The 14724-nt window shown below is 47.0% G+C and overlaps 1 non-coding gene across 1 annotated transcript; it reads left to right on the top strand.

Moving 5' to 3' along the window:
- The first annotated feature begins 2187 nt into the window (after nucleotides 1-2187).
- Nucleotides 2188-2297, top strand: LOC122202890. The gene has a single exon (XR_006194945.1). It is a non-coding gene; the product is annotated as a U6 spliceosomal RNA (small nuclear RNA).
- The last annotated feature ends 12427 nt before the right edge of the window (nucleotides 2298-14724 follow it).

The raw sequence follows: 14724 nt of genomic DNA, 5'->3' as shown, positions 1-14724 counted from the left end.
CAGGCTCTCCCATGGTGGAAAAAGCCCCCAGATCCCCTATATTAAATCTCTCTGCTTCCCTACATAACCCTGAGCAAAGCCCCTCAGTGACAGCTCTCAGGGTCCAAGGCACCGCCAGCTGGAAAGACCATCCACACTCCTTCCCACACACCCTCTGCAGGAGAATTCTTGCTCACACCAGGTCTCTCCCTGATGCCAAGCCCTTTCTATCTGCAGGCTGGGAGCTCATTTCTCCAGGAAGTCTTTCTTGACCCAAGGACCCAGTTAGGTCTCCTTTCTTCATGCTTGCTACACCGTATGCATCGAACATCCTGCTCGATGTCAAGATCCGTGAACAAGCAATTATGTCTGTTTTGCACCCTATTGTACCAGCACAGGGCCTATATACATAGACTTTGTATTCATGAATAAAATAGATGAAAAATGTCGAAAGCCTTTGAGATCATGATGCCTGGGATAGGGAAAGAGAATATATGCAGCTCAAATCCCTGAAGTCTGATAAGGAATGCATATTGGCACAGACTCTGAGCTGGGTGGGCTCCACGAGGTACAAAGGTGAGCCCACTAGGAGACCACATCCAGGAGGTGTGAACATGTATAAGCGTCTGGTGGTCTCTGTGCAGCTGCATTCTGTTAAGGTTTCTGGTGACTTCTGCCTCCCTTTGTCCCTCTAGGAGCCATATTTGTGCCTGGAGGAAAAGCAGTGCCAGGAAGGAGACCATTCCCAGATGTCAGGAAAGCCACCTCTGCACTCCGTGGATGGCTTATTTTAGTTCCCGAACTTTCTTTTTCTTTTTTTTTTAATTTTTTTAATGTTTATTTATTTCTTAGAGAGAGACAGAGCATGAGTGGGGGAGGGGCAGAGAAAGAGGGAGACACAGAATCCAAAGCAAGCTCCAGGCTCCAAGCTGTCAGCACAGAGCCCGACAAGGGGCTCGAACTCACGGACTGTGAGATCATGACCTGAGCCGAAGTCAGTCGCTCAACCGACTGAGCCATCCAGGCGCCCCTAGTTCCAGAACTTTCAACAAGAGGAACCAGTTGGTATCAGTTCCTTGAACAGCGTACTTAAAGGATGAGTTTACCTCGTTTAACCATTTTTATATATTTCATTAAGGTCTAGGAAAGAAATTTTTTTTTTTTTTTTTTTTTTTTTTTTACTAAACAGAGTAACAGTCCTACCTGTTGTCACCATGAGTGGGGAGAGGGGGAGCTGGAACACCACTGGACGGCCAAGCCCTGTTGAAGCTGTGACCAGGTTTTAGCTTGTGAAAGTTCTGCAAACGTGCTTTTAAAATCCTACACGATTTTGTATAGACTGCACTGGAGAGCAGCAGAGTCCAGCTTTTCCACACCATGTGTCATCTGCGTCTGGCTTACTACCGCTGCCCCTCGGCCCCCCTGGCCCAGGGCTCCTCACCCTCTGCCCCCAGGGTACGTCTGGGGCTACATCTCACCCACCTTCCGAGAAGCAGAGCTGTGGGCAACAAAGCTTAAAGCGGAGACATCACCAGGAGTATACACACAAAAGCAGGAGACAGGAGAGGAGCCAAGAACAAGGATCAAGTGGAAGAAGCCACAGGGAGGAAAAAAAAAAAAAAAAAAGCCACCAGGTCTATCAGAACAATACTGGACCTCTGCCGCCCTCTAGCAGACGCTGGCCGCACCACCTCCTCTGCCGTGGGAGCCCAGGAACAGACAGCAGGCTCAGAAGCTGGGTTCCACCTCAGACACCGCCACTTTCTAGCAGGTGACGTGGGGAAGTTATTGAAAACAGCTGGGCAGTTATCTCATTTGTAAGGAGGGGGTAATACTAGTCTTCACCTCCTGTAAGACTGTTAGGAGGTTTAAATGGCCAAGATGGGGAAACAGGGACCAGATTTAACCTCCCCCAGCAAGAACCCCTGGAGGTGGGGGGCAGGTCTGACCAAATAGCTGAAATAACAGCTTTCAACACACAGCAGATCAGACACAAAGTACGGGGAGCCCTGAGAGAGAGGAAACAAATGATCTCTCTCATTGCCCATCTCACTGACCAGTTTCCACGGCCCAGGGAGGGGGCCCGGGCATGGCTTGCCGACTCCATGAGTTGAGGAGACAAAGCTGAGAGTCTGAAGCAACCAAGGCAGATACTGAGGAACTGGAACAAGAGAAAGCTGCAAAGAGACACAACCCTAGAGCACTCCAGTGCTCGCTCGGGCAGCACAGATACTCACACTGGAACGACACAGAGAAGTAACATTAGCATGGCCCCTGCACAAGGAGACGCGCAAATTCGTGAAACTCCGGAGAACTCCAGAGAAAGGGTCCCCTTTAAGTATGTAGCAGAGTACCGATCGGCACACGCGTGTGCAGAAACTACCCGAGCCCAGGAGAGGACCACCTGACTCACCGCAGGGCAGGGTACCCAGCACTCACACAGGACCGGAATAGCGTCTCTTCCCTCAAGGCAGACCGAAAACTTCACAAACCACGAGGCATTTACCTGGAGTCTTGCTTGAGGACTAGGGAATGATTACCCCCAGAGTAAACACAGTTTCAGCCCCCCTAAGAAACTTAAAGGCATGACCCGAAAGGGTCAAACTCTTTCTAAGTAACTTAACGGTACCCCAGGACTGAGCTCCAAAAAACATGCAGTAAAACAAAAATATCCAGCACACAACATAAAAAGTAACAATGTTCAGCATTCCATAAAAAAATAAAATAAAATGGCCACACATGCAAAGGGGCAGGGAACATAACCTATAATGAGAAGAAAACTCCATCAATGGACTGAGTGCCAAAACAGGGCACCTCAAAACTGGTGGGAGAGGGATCAAGCAACACGTTGAGGGGAATTCACAGCACCAAACCAGGTTTGGAAGCAAGAAAACTTTCAAATCCCTGTTTATCAGCTTCCATCTTTAAAAAAAAAAAAATAGAAAAGAAGAGCAAGTTATACTGAATGTAAGCGAGAGAAAGGAAATAATAAAGCTCAGGGCATACATAATGGAACAGAAAATAGAAGAACAACAGAGAAAAATCAGTGACATTAAAAGCTAGAAGGTTGTTTTTTTTTTTTTAAGAAGACCAATAAAATTGATAAACCCCTGGTCAGATTGATCACAAAATAAGAGAAAAGATTCAAACTACTAATGTCAGGAATGGTAGTTGTGATATAATTATAGGTTCTACAGCTGTTATAAATAAATAAAGGAGAATATTGTGAAAAACTTGAGGCCAACATATTCAAGAAATAAAATGAAACAGACAAATTCCCAGAGAGCTGTTATCAATGCTCGCTAAACAGTAACAGATAACCAGACAGTGCCCTGTATCTATTTTTAAAAGTCAATGTATACCTTAAAAATCTTCTCACAAAGAAAAATTCCAGGCTTCATTACCTAACATTAAGGAAGAACTAATACCAATTCTACATAACTCTTCCAGAAAATTGTATAGGAGGAAGTATTTCTCAAGCCATTCTAGGAGGCAAGTATTGCCCTGATACCAAAACCAGACAGACTTTATAAGAAAACTACCGACCAATATCCTTAAGAAAATGAATACCAAAACAAAAAACAAAAAAAAAAGCTAAATTTTAGCAAATTAAATCCAATGATATAAAAAGATAATACATCATGACCAAGTGAGATATATTCCCGGAATGCAAGGTCAATTTATGATTTGAAAATCAATCAGTGTAATTCACCGTATTTATCAATTAAAAAAGAAAAACCATATAGGCATCTCAACACAGTAAAAACATTTTCAAAAACTCCAACCTTCAGGGCACCTGCGTGACTCAGTCTTTAAGTGTCTGACTTCAGCTCAGGTCATGATCTTATGGTTCGTGGGTTTGAGCCCCATGTCAGGCTCTGTGCTGACAGCTCAGAGCCTGGAGCCTGCTTTGGATTCTGTGTCACTCTCTCTCTGCCCCTCCCCTGCTCATGCTCTCTCTGGAATCCAACCCCTTCTCACGATACTGCTGCTAGCCTGGCCCCAACATTTGATCTCCTAGCTTCCACCCTACCCTTCAATGAACTGTCCCCAGAGCAACCAGAATATCCATTCCAGGTCAAATCTCACATCTCTCTTTTCTTTCCTCGCAGCATTGGCCAGAACCCCAAACACCACATCAAACAAACAGTGATAGCAGGCATCCTGATCTGGTTCCTTAAATTGGAAGAATAGGAGTCTAATGTTTCTCCATTAAATATTAGGTTTCTGGGGGATTTTTGAATATAACTTTGGCCAAGTTAAGAAAAATTTCTCCCATTCCTAGTTTGATATTTTTTAATCATAAAAGTTGAACTTTGTAAAATACTTTCCTACGTTAATTTAAATTGTTCTGTGATTTTTTTTTCTCTAGAATGTTAATACAGTTAACATTTTTTTACCAAAAGTTTTAAGATAACTTCAGATGATGAGCTACCTTTGTAGGTTACACCCTATGTGAGCATGATATATTTTTTAACATGTTATTTCATTCACTTAGCTAAGATTTGAGATTTTCCTTCTACCGTAATAAGTGAAATTGGAGTACTATTTTCTTTACCTTTATTGTTCTTATCTGAATTTTGAATTAAACATTACATTAGACTCACAAAACAAGCCAGAAAGCTTTCTCTTTTTCTATTGATGGAATCACTTATAAAAATTAGGGATTAATGATTCCTTGAACGTATTCTAAAACTCGCTTAAAACTCATCTGGACCTGGGGCTTTGAAGATAGGAAATCTTTAAATACCACTTTAATTTCCTTAATAACTATTGGTTTAGGTAACTTTTATAATTTCTTCATGAACTAATTTTGGCCCTTATTCTTCTTAAACTGCATTCTTTGCATTTGTTTTTTTTAACTTATTAGCACAATTACACATAATTTAATGTTCAGGCTATGCTGAGTTCACTTACCAACCTGTAATTATATGTACAGGCCAGTCTTCTTCCCAGTTGGAAAGAGAGAATGGGGGCCCTGGGTAGCTCAGTCGGTTAAGCATCTGACTTCTGCTCAGGTCATGATGTCGCGGTTAATGGTTTCGAGCCCTGCGTCAGGCTCTGTGCTGACAGCTAGGATCCTGGAGCCTGCTTCTGATTCTGTGTCTCCCTCTCTCTCTGCCCCTAGTCTGCTGATGCTCTCTCTCTCTGTCTCTCAAAAATAAATAAACATTTAAAAAATTAAGTATAAAAAAAACCAGAGATCATTTTCTTTGATAATGTTCATACATATCTCTAGAACTGTGCACAACTGATAATGTCTCCATGAGATTGTGCGCCCCATGTCCTCCTCAGAGAGCCTGTGAAATAGCCATTTCAAGAAGCTCTGTCCTGCCTGGGTTCTTTCTACAATAAAATATAGATGGATTCTTCACACTCTTCTTCCTTGCCTTGCAATTTCATGCCACCAGGGACTGCTACTGTGTCTTCCACATTCTTAAGATTTATCTCTTCCCATTCAGTGCCCAGTGCATTGCCCAACCATGTCGATGGACTGATTACAATTGGAAGTGTTCTCTCTGCTGCATTACAATAAATCCAGGACTAACCAGAGAATCGTTATCTACAACTTCCAGTTGTTGGAAATATCTCTCTAGTATACCTTCACTTTTAGAAGTAACCAGCTAAGGAGTGCCTGGGTGGCTCAGCCAGCTAAGCCTCTCACTTTGTCTCAGGTCATGCGTTCATGAGTTCAAGCTCCGCATCATTGGGCTCTGTGCTGAGAGCTCAGAGCCTAGAGCCTTCTTTGGATTCTGTGTCTCCTTCTTTCTCTGCCCCTCCCCTGCACGCTCGCTCTCTCTCTCAAAAACTGAATAAATATTTTTTAAAAACTTTGTAAGTAACCAGCTAAAATAATAACTACCATTCATTCAATGCCTACTATAAACCTGACATAAATCAGCACTTTGGGTATGCTAGAAGCTTTATTAAAGCCACAGAAGGAAAAAAATCTTAGTAACTTTCTTCCACTGATTGGGAAAACATGCCTTACTTGTGTTAAGTGACTTGCCTGAAGTCATTTAGTGAGTAAATAACAATGGGGACTCAAATTGAGATCCATCTGGTTTTAAACTGCTAACTGAAAGCTGGAATTTTTCTCAATAAAGAAGCTTCCAAGGAATGACCCAAATCAAATAGTTTCTGCCAAATCAGGTATACCTACAAAATTTTAAGCTCCTGGCTAATATTTTAATTCTTGGATAGCTATTAAGTTTCATGCTTGTACTAACTCCTGCCTACTGGAAGTTAACTGTCTGCAGTCTTATACTGAGGAAGACTGTGCAACTGAGTTTGCGCTAAGAGACGAAGATTGCAAAGAGTGAATCTAATGTTTGTATTAGTCAAGACTGTCCAGAGAAATAGAGCCAGTGGGATGGATAGATTAAGAGAGAAGAGGAGAAAGAAAGAGAGAGAGAGAGGCAGGCTGGGGGTGGCTGGCTGGCAGACAGGAAATTCTAGCAGGAGTTGATGTTGGGGTCTTGAGTGCAAGGCAATTTAAAGGCAGAATTTCTTCCTCCCCATTGGACCTCAGTCTTTTCTCTTAAGCCCTTCAACTGATTGGATGAGGACCACCCATATTATGAAGGGTACTCTCTTTACCCAAAGTCTACTGATTTAAATCTAAAAACTACCTTCACAACAACATCTAAACATGTGTTTGACCAATCAACTCAGTACCATGGCCTAGGATAGTTGACACATAAAATTAACCATCACACAGTCACAGACCAGGAAGAGCATATTCTGGACAATAATGGATCTCAAATTTTAGCATGTATGGGAATCCCCTGGAAGGCTTACGAAAACACAGGTGTGGAGCCCCAGCCTCTGACTTTCCGATTCAGTCGAGGGGGGCTGTCTTATAACAAGTGCCTTGATGCTGATGATGCTGGCCCAGGGACCACACTGCAAACCCCTGCTACATAGTTGCTACTTTGCTCTAAGTGATGACATTGAACCATCATGAGCCATCATCACAGAAATGTATGCTTCTGATCTGTATTGTATAACAACAATTTTGAGTTTTTCCAACACTTAAAGTTCTCAACAAGAAGGACTTCCTTAACCCCCAGAAAAATGTCCATCCAGCCCTGAGCCCCCCTCATACGATTATATAAAGAAAGTTATGTGACTACTCACGTACCAGTAATCAGTTAATTCATAATTTAATTAACTTAAATTTAATTTATTGCGAAGCTATAGAGACACGACCCTGCGGGTCAGCCTGGACGTGGCTGAAGTGCGATGGAAGGGTACCACGAGTCAGGACACCTGGGTTGGGCGAGATCACGAGGCTCACAGTTCGTACCACTGCTCAAAGCCAGAACTCCCAGTTCCTAGTGCTTCCCTCCCTCAGGCCTCGGTTTTCACATCCATGAAATGAGTGGGTTGGCTCAGTCTCTCCAGACCTAATTAGTCTTCCACCCAGGTCTTAACACATCTTGATTCAGTTCAATACAGACACTCAGAGAGTTCGTGCTGGCCAAGGGGGATGGGCTGCTCTGTAAGGTAGGAGGTTCCTGTCAGTGGAGGAATCCAAGAGGGAGGACACTTGGTGGGAACTTCATAGAGAGAATTCAGAGGGCAGACTGGACACGTCTGTCTCCTCTCACACTGTAAAGTTCTCCGAATCCCTGAATTCCAGCCCAAATTCCTGGGATGGAGCTTAAAAGGAAGAAACAAACCTTAAAGCAATACAGGAAGGTGCCATTGTTGCTAGAATCATGACGGATGCCCATTATAAAAATATTCACGGTACTCATGCATCTTATGTGCAGAAATCCAAAATCATGTTGTTAAAGCAGGTTCGGGGTTTCAGAAAATAAATAAGTAAATAAATAAGTGTCGGGTCTCTACACCTCCGGGAAAACTGTTCCCACTTGGATTAATCTGGAACTGAATGTCACATTTAATCCTTCCAAGGCTTGGCAGGGCCTCAGGCAGGGAATGGTTTGCATTCCATCCGGAAAAGCGGCTTGGGTGCTGAGGAACCGGTAGTCTGAGCAGGGCCCCATCAGGGTGGCCAGACCACAGTGTTCCTCTGGGCGGACTCATGCAGCACAAGTAAACTGAGGGTCACCCAGCCTGAATCCCGAAGGCAGTTCCCCACCCCCACTCTCAACCTGGCCCCGCTCATCCCTCTGCCAGTGTTACTGCTGGAAACACCACCGTGCGGTAAAAAAGCTACATTTATTCACAGCTGTGAATTCCCACCGAACCACACACAATGCTAAGACTCAGCGCCTGCGTTCTAAGACTCAATGGACACAGCCTCAAACTCGGAGCCCGAAGACCTCCAGAACACCAGGCTCCACCCTTCAAGGACCATGTGATTTAGGCAAGTCAAATCACCCCTCTGAACTTTGGTTTCCTCGTCGGTAACCAGGGGTTATTAAGACGTTTGACCAGGGGCACCTAGGTGGCTCAGTTGGTTAAGCATGTGACTTCGGCTCATAATCTCATGGTTCGAGGTTTCGAACCCCACGACAGGCTCTGTGCTGAGCTCAGAGCCTGGAGCCTGCTTCAGATTCTGTGTCTCCCTCTCTGTCTGCCCCTCCCCCACTTGCGCTTTCTCTCTCTCTTTCTCTCTCTCTCTCAAAAATAAATAAACATTAAAAAAAAAGGAAAATAAAATTAAAAAAGGTGTTTGACCAATAAACTCAATACCATGGCTTAAAGTTGACACATAATGCTGGATCTTCCCACCTACATGAGAAAAAGATAAAGTCTGACATCAGAGCCTGTGCTGTGGTCATGCCTGCATGGCGACATGGTCCCATATGGACATCAATGTACATTTATCTTTGCACATAGGTATACACACGCACACATTTCAATTAAGTAGATACAGCCCCATCTTGCTAGAGAGAGTGATTTTTGTCTCTGATAAGCTCCACTCTCCCAGTATGCAGGAACGATCGGTAAATGTCAATCAATGCATAGAATGGCACCGAGAATAATGGTGGGCTTCTCCTGTGTTCCTAGAGTGTGAGATGAGGGGCTCCTGGATGGCTCAGTCGGTGAAACGGCTGACTTCGGCTCAGGTCATGATCTCACGCTTTGTGAGTTCCAACCCCGCTTCGGGCTCTGTGCTGACAGCTCAGAGCCTGGAGCCTGCTTCAGATTCTGCATCTCCCTCTCTCTCTGTCCCTTCCCTGCTCTCACTCTGTCTCTCTCTCTCTCTCTCTCTCTCTCTCTCTCAAAAGTAAATAAAGATTAAAGAAAAAAAATTTAGACTGTGAGATGAAACCAAAAGCCAGCAAGCATCAGATTAGCTGTTATCTTCACAATGAGGTGGATGAGTTGGGGGAGGGACAGGGACCAGTGTTGCAGAAAACCAGACCTTTTATCCAGCTTTGCAGACAACACCTGATCCCACCCCGGTCCTCCGGGTCTGGGCCTCGATGACTGGACTCTGGCCACACCTGCCTCCCCACTCCCCAGGGAATGAAGGTCCTCTCATTACTTGAAGGCCCTATTTTCCATCCCCCAACACACGTACTGATGATGTTCCCACATTCCAGCCCCACGCCAACCCAATTTGTCTAGAAATTGCCCTTTGGTTTCTTCATGTGACTTGAGGAAGCACAACAGCAGGAACCAGTGTTCACAAAGACAGTATATCATTATAGTAAGGGGAGAGAGGGAAAGATTTAGGGTGTGAGGGGTTGGAATCCAGCAACACAACTACGGGATGTGAGCACTTAGAATGCAGAGGAACTCACGGTCCTGAGGACGGGCCAGGTAGGGGAAGACAGAAGCAGTGGCTGACCCACCAGCGCCCTGGCCTGGAAATGGAACCTAAAACTGCACCTGTGGGAAAGGTGGCCCAGCCTTCCCTCCAGGATGGTGCCTGAAAAACATCCATTGTTTGTGGCCAGTCCTTGTCACTCCCTTAAAGTACGGGGATTGTGAAACCAAAGCAGCAGAATCAATTGGGCAGATCTTCGTGCACACATTGGGTTGAACCGTGTACAAAATGTGGGTGAGTATAAAATACAAACAACCCCCGCTGTGTCTAGGGAGATGCTGCCCCACCGTGGGCCGCGGGAACAAGCAATACTGCGAGGTCATGGCAACCCCCAGCTCCCCACGGGGGCAGAGTGCTGTTTCCTGCTGCTCCCCTCCGTGTCCTGTAACTACCCCCCACGTTGGGGCACAGTGTCCAAGGGCCCAGTCCCAGCTCTTTGCACTGCAGCTCACAGCCATCTGTCAAGTGCAAAGTCTTCCACTCCAAACTGCCACCCCCAGGGACCCTATGACTATGAGGACCACTGCTCCTCACTCTCGTCCCCGGAGCTGCAGTACTCCTGCATGGCCGAGGGGCCCACAGGACAAGGGTCTCTGGCCAGCAGTGGGAGTGACAGTGCGGTGTGTCACAGGCACTTCCCAGGATCCCCCCAAAAGGAAGGAAAAGCTAGCAACCATCTCATTAACCATGGCAAGAGGCAAATCAGAGGAATTGGCCAAAACGGCCTATGAAACAAAGTATCATTTGTGAGAGACCGGTGTTCTATCTGACTAGAGCAAAGTAACTGCATCATTTTCAATTGTTTATGCGCAGGGCTGAGCCAAGATCTAGAAAATATCTAAATGAAAACAAACCCGTGAACTTGGCAGTTTCCGTTGATCCGATGGCTCATTTGCCTTTGATCCACTGACTCCTATTCAGGGAGATGAACAGAGAATTCCAAGTAACAAGGTCTCTTGTCCTTCAGCGTGGTTATAGGATTTCCAGATGGCATATTGGAAGGTATGACAAATGGAAGCAGGCCTGGAAATGAGATAAAACAAGGGGGCTTGAAGGCCAAAATTAGACGCCGCACAGCACGGTCTGACTTAATAGCAGTGGCAAAAACAAAACAACCCCTTGTGACCGAGCTGGGTTGAGAAAACAGCCAGGTCACAGGACCCATTCCTGCAGGCCCTGGAGCAATGCACAGCTGGGAATGTACTAGAAACCTGGGAGGGAGCAGCCCGGTGACATTGAAAGGCCAGCTCGGAGGAGGCGGGGAGGCCCCCCCTCCCCATACCCCGGTCCCCTCGGTGCCCCGTGCTGCCCAGCCAGCTGCAGGGATGGGACGTCCGAAGCGGAGCACCCCCGGGCCTGGCGGAAAGGTCGCCTGGACGCAGCAGCACCACTGTCCGCTGCAAATGTCCCCTTGCCCCAGAAACCCAAGCCCTCAGCCTTTCTCAGAGGCTCCCTGAGCCTAAGGTCCTGGATCCGTAAGCAGAGAGGCCACAGGCAGTGTGGAGGAGGGCACACGTGCCTTTCAAGCAGAGAGCTCTGTGCTCAGATCCAAGGGCCCCACTTTCCAGCTGTGACATCGATGAAGGCTCCCAATTCCTCCGAGTCTGACGTCCTCATCTGTGGGGGGAGACAGTGACATCCACCTTACAGAGGACCCAGAACAACCTAGCGCTCAATAGGCTTGCCTACTTTGTCTCCTCTCCTGTCTGGTTGCCTTCAAATCTCCTCTCCTGTCTCAGGGCCCCTGCTCCCCCAGGGGCACTGAGGACAGGTCTGGGGCTCATTCCCTCTGGCTTCCCTTGTGCCCAGCATGGCTGAGATGAGTGTCCTGAGAGAATTTCTTCCTGCCCACACTGAGGCCTCAAATCCCCCACACAAAGCTCCAGAGGCCATTCCCTGCAGCTCAAGAATGTTCCTCCGGAGCCACCTCCTACTCTCTGTTTCAAACCCCTGACATCAGTCTGGGTTTCCTACATCCTAGACCCATGTCAAATCTCATGTGGCCTCCTTCCTCCCCCGACCCATCTTTCTTTCTTTATTTCTTTTTTAAATATAATTTATTGTCAAATTGGCTAATACGCTGTGTGTAAAGTGTGCTCTTGGTTTGCGGAGTAGATTCTTGTGGTTCGTCGCTTACATACGACACCCAGCGTTCATCCCAACAAGTGCCCTCCTCAATGCCCATCACCCATTTTCCTCTCTCCCCCATTCCCCTACCCACCCTCAGTTTGTTTATTGAAGAGTCTCTTATGGTTTGTCTCCCTCCCTCTCTGTAACTATTTTTTCCCCTTCCCTTCCCCCATGGTCTTCTGGGATATGTGGATCCTTCTTTCCTCCTTGTGCATTTATCTTCTTTCCTTCCTTCTTTTCTCCTTTCCCAGTCTCCACCCCCTTCTCTTTCTCCCTCTTCCTTTCTGCTTCCCTATCTCCCCTTGCCTTGCTTCTCCATTGATGACTGCCTTCCTGGCCTTCCAAGCTTTGATTTCATTTTACTCCCAAAGACACTGCCTCTTGTCTCACTCCGTTTCTCCCAAATCCTTCACTCAGGGCCCTGGGAAGTCATGCCCTCAGCTAGGCTCTGCTCCCTTACCTCCCAAACACTATCACACAGTTGACAACTGTAGTGAGCATTCAATTTACAAAAGTAAAGTGCGGGGAGGTGGGTTTATTCTCTCCAATGAGACTCTCAACACCTGTCTGTTCCAGGCCTGGCTTGCCAGCCCTCTCCTCAATCCTGTGGGCAAACTCGCATCCCTCCAACACATTTTCTTCTAAGTTACTAGCACAGGTCCCTGTTGCTTCCAACCAAAGAACTTTCACTGTGTGAGCGAGAGAGGACAAGATGCCCAGGACACCAGCTGCAGGGGAACCTTGTCTGAGTCTATTCCAATTGTAGCAGTGAGAATGATTAGCGCCCAAGCTGAGCCAGGAGCAGTGTGTGTGCAGAGAAGGGGGCGGATTAAAGAGCTATTAAGAAGACGAAGACACTGGAATCTGATGTGGAGGATAAGCCCACCTCCAGGCTCCTGGTCAGGGTTTTGGATAGAAGGTAGTGCCCTTGCAAAGGGAGAAGGTAAGGGGTGGGGTGGGGGGTGACATGACCTGCTTCAGACACAGAAGGACTGATCTATCTATAGAGAACCCAAGCATCAATGGATTGTATGGTTCTGAAAATCATCCCAAGAACAGATTATTTGCCAAGGATGTTGAGGAGATGTTCCTGCCTGGGGTCCCAGTGCCAAGCAGGTACCCAGTGGGGAACTTTGGTGCTAAGGTTGGACAAGGAGCCAGAGTGAGATGGCAGAAATCCTGGAGGAGAAGGGTGAGGGCCCAGCCCCAAGTCAGGCTCTCCACCACTCTGTGGCCTCAAAGGCAAGCCACTTACTGCTTCTGAGCATCAGTCTGCCCATCTGTAGAGTGGGGAGAAAACAGCCCCCTTGCCCTCCCAGCAAGGGGAATGATGAGTGTGGGAGGGCCTCTGGGCTACAGGAATAGAAATGGTCCTGTAGGCAAGTCGGGTCATGGACAAGGACCAACCACTTTAGATCAGGGCTGGGGCTGCAGGGAGGAAGAGGAAGAAGCTGAGGGCCCTTAAACACAGAGTGCCATCACACCAATTTATTGAGTGTGGCCTACCTTGAGCAACCCAGCACAGACCACTTCTTCCTCGTCTCAACCAAATGTGAAAGCTCATCAAATTCTTGCCCTGGCCTCCAAGTCCTGGTGGATACACTGTTTTTCTCTCTAGATTTTTAGACTTGAATCCAAGCTGAGGAAAGTCTGGTTAAAGACAGGTTTTCTCTGATTCCTGAGACTGGGGACCAGAAGGGCTCCAGACAGTAGCAAAGTTTCACTGACAGCCGGGGATGTTCCCTTCTGAGACTGGCTGCCTGGCGCTGAAAGACTTCTCTGTGCTGGGGGACCATGCAGTCCCCGGGCCCACGTGTGGCACGAGACACTCTGTGGAAGACACGGAACAACACCCGTTCTTCAGCCACCGGAAAACAGAGCCACTGAGCAGACCAAGGGGAAGCTGTGGACGCTGCAGGTGAATGAAAGGCATGACTGAATGCTGTCACCTAGAACAGTAGTGTTCCACGTATGGCCTCTGCTTTTCAGAGCTACAGTAAAGACCGAAGGAAATGGAGGCACATAATTGAGGACCAGCCTGAATATCCCCCACAGGGACGAGGGGGAGCATTCCTTGGGTGATTGGGGACAAGCATTAGAAAGAGCAGCTGATGTGTTCTAGAATACTGAGTCTGGAAAGGCCCCAAATCGTGTCATCGCTTGGACAATGATTAGTGAGAGAGCCCTAACCAGGGGGAGGGCAGCATTTACTACACTGGGTTCCTGCATACTTGGAGCCTGTTCACATGGCAGAGGCCCACTCACTTGACCGTTGACCTTAGAGAACTCACTTCACCTTTCCCAGGCTCAGTGTCCTCTCCTTAAGCCTTGGTATCCATAAAGCATTAACAGAGCGTTGACACATGATAAGTGCTCAAAAGACTGTAGCTTTCATTTTCTTTGTTTTCTAATGTTTATTTATTTTTGAGAGAGAGAGAGAGACAGACAGAGCACCAGTGGGGGAGGAGCAGAGAGAGAGGGAGACACCGAATCTGAACCAGGCTCCAGGCACTGAGTTGTCAGCACAGAGCCTGACACGGGGCTCGAACCCACGTACCATGAGATCATGACCCGAGCTCAAGTCAGACGCCCAACTGACTGAGCCACCCAGGTGCCCCAATAGCTTTCATTTCCTTAAGACATTACTCTTCTCTCCTTTGTCTTTCTCTCTAGCAGCCAAAGCCCAGGGAGAGCGGGCTCTTCCCCCACCAGTGACAAGCTAGACTTTCGTTAGTACTTTACCTCTCCAGGTCTAGCTTCTTGTCTGCCAATGAGTGGTGAAAACAGATGATGGATAGGGCCACTTGCTGCAAAAAAATGTACAGAACTGTGAGTCCAACATTGTGTGGTTCTCTGGACTACAT

This window comes from Panthera leo, chromosome D2, assembly GCF_018350215.1.
Source record: "Panthera leo isolate Ple1 chromosome D2, P.leo_Ple1_pat1.1, whole genome shotgun sequence".
In the NCBI taxonomy this organism is placed as follows: domain Eukaryota; kingdom Metazoa; phylum Chordata; class Mammalia; order Carnivora; family Felidae; genus Panthera; species Panthera leo.
This window is presented reverse-complemented; position numbering and strand designations above follow the sequence as displayed.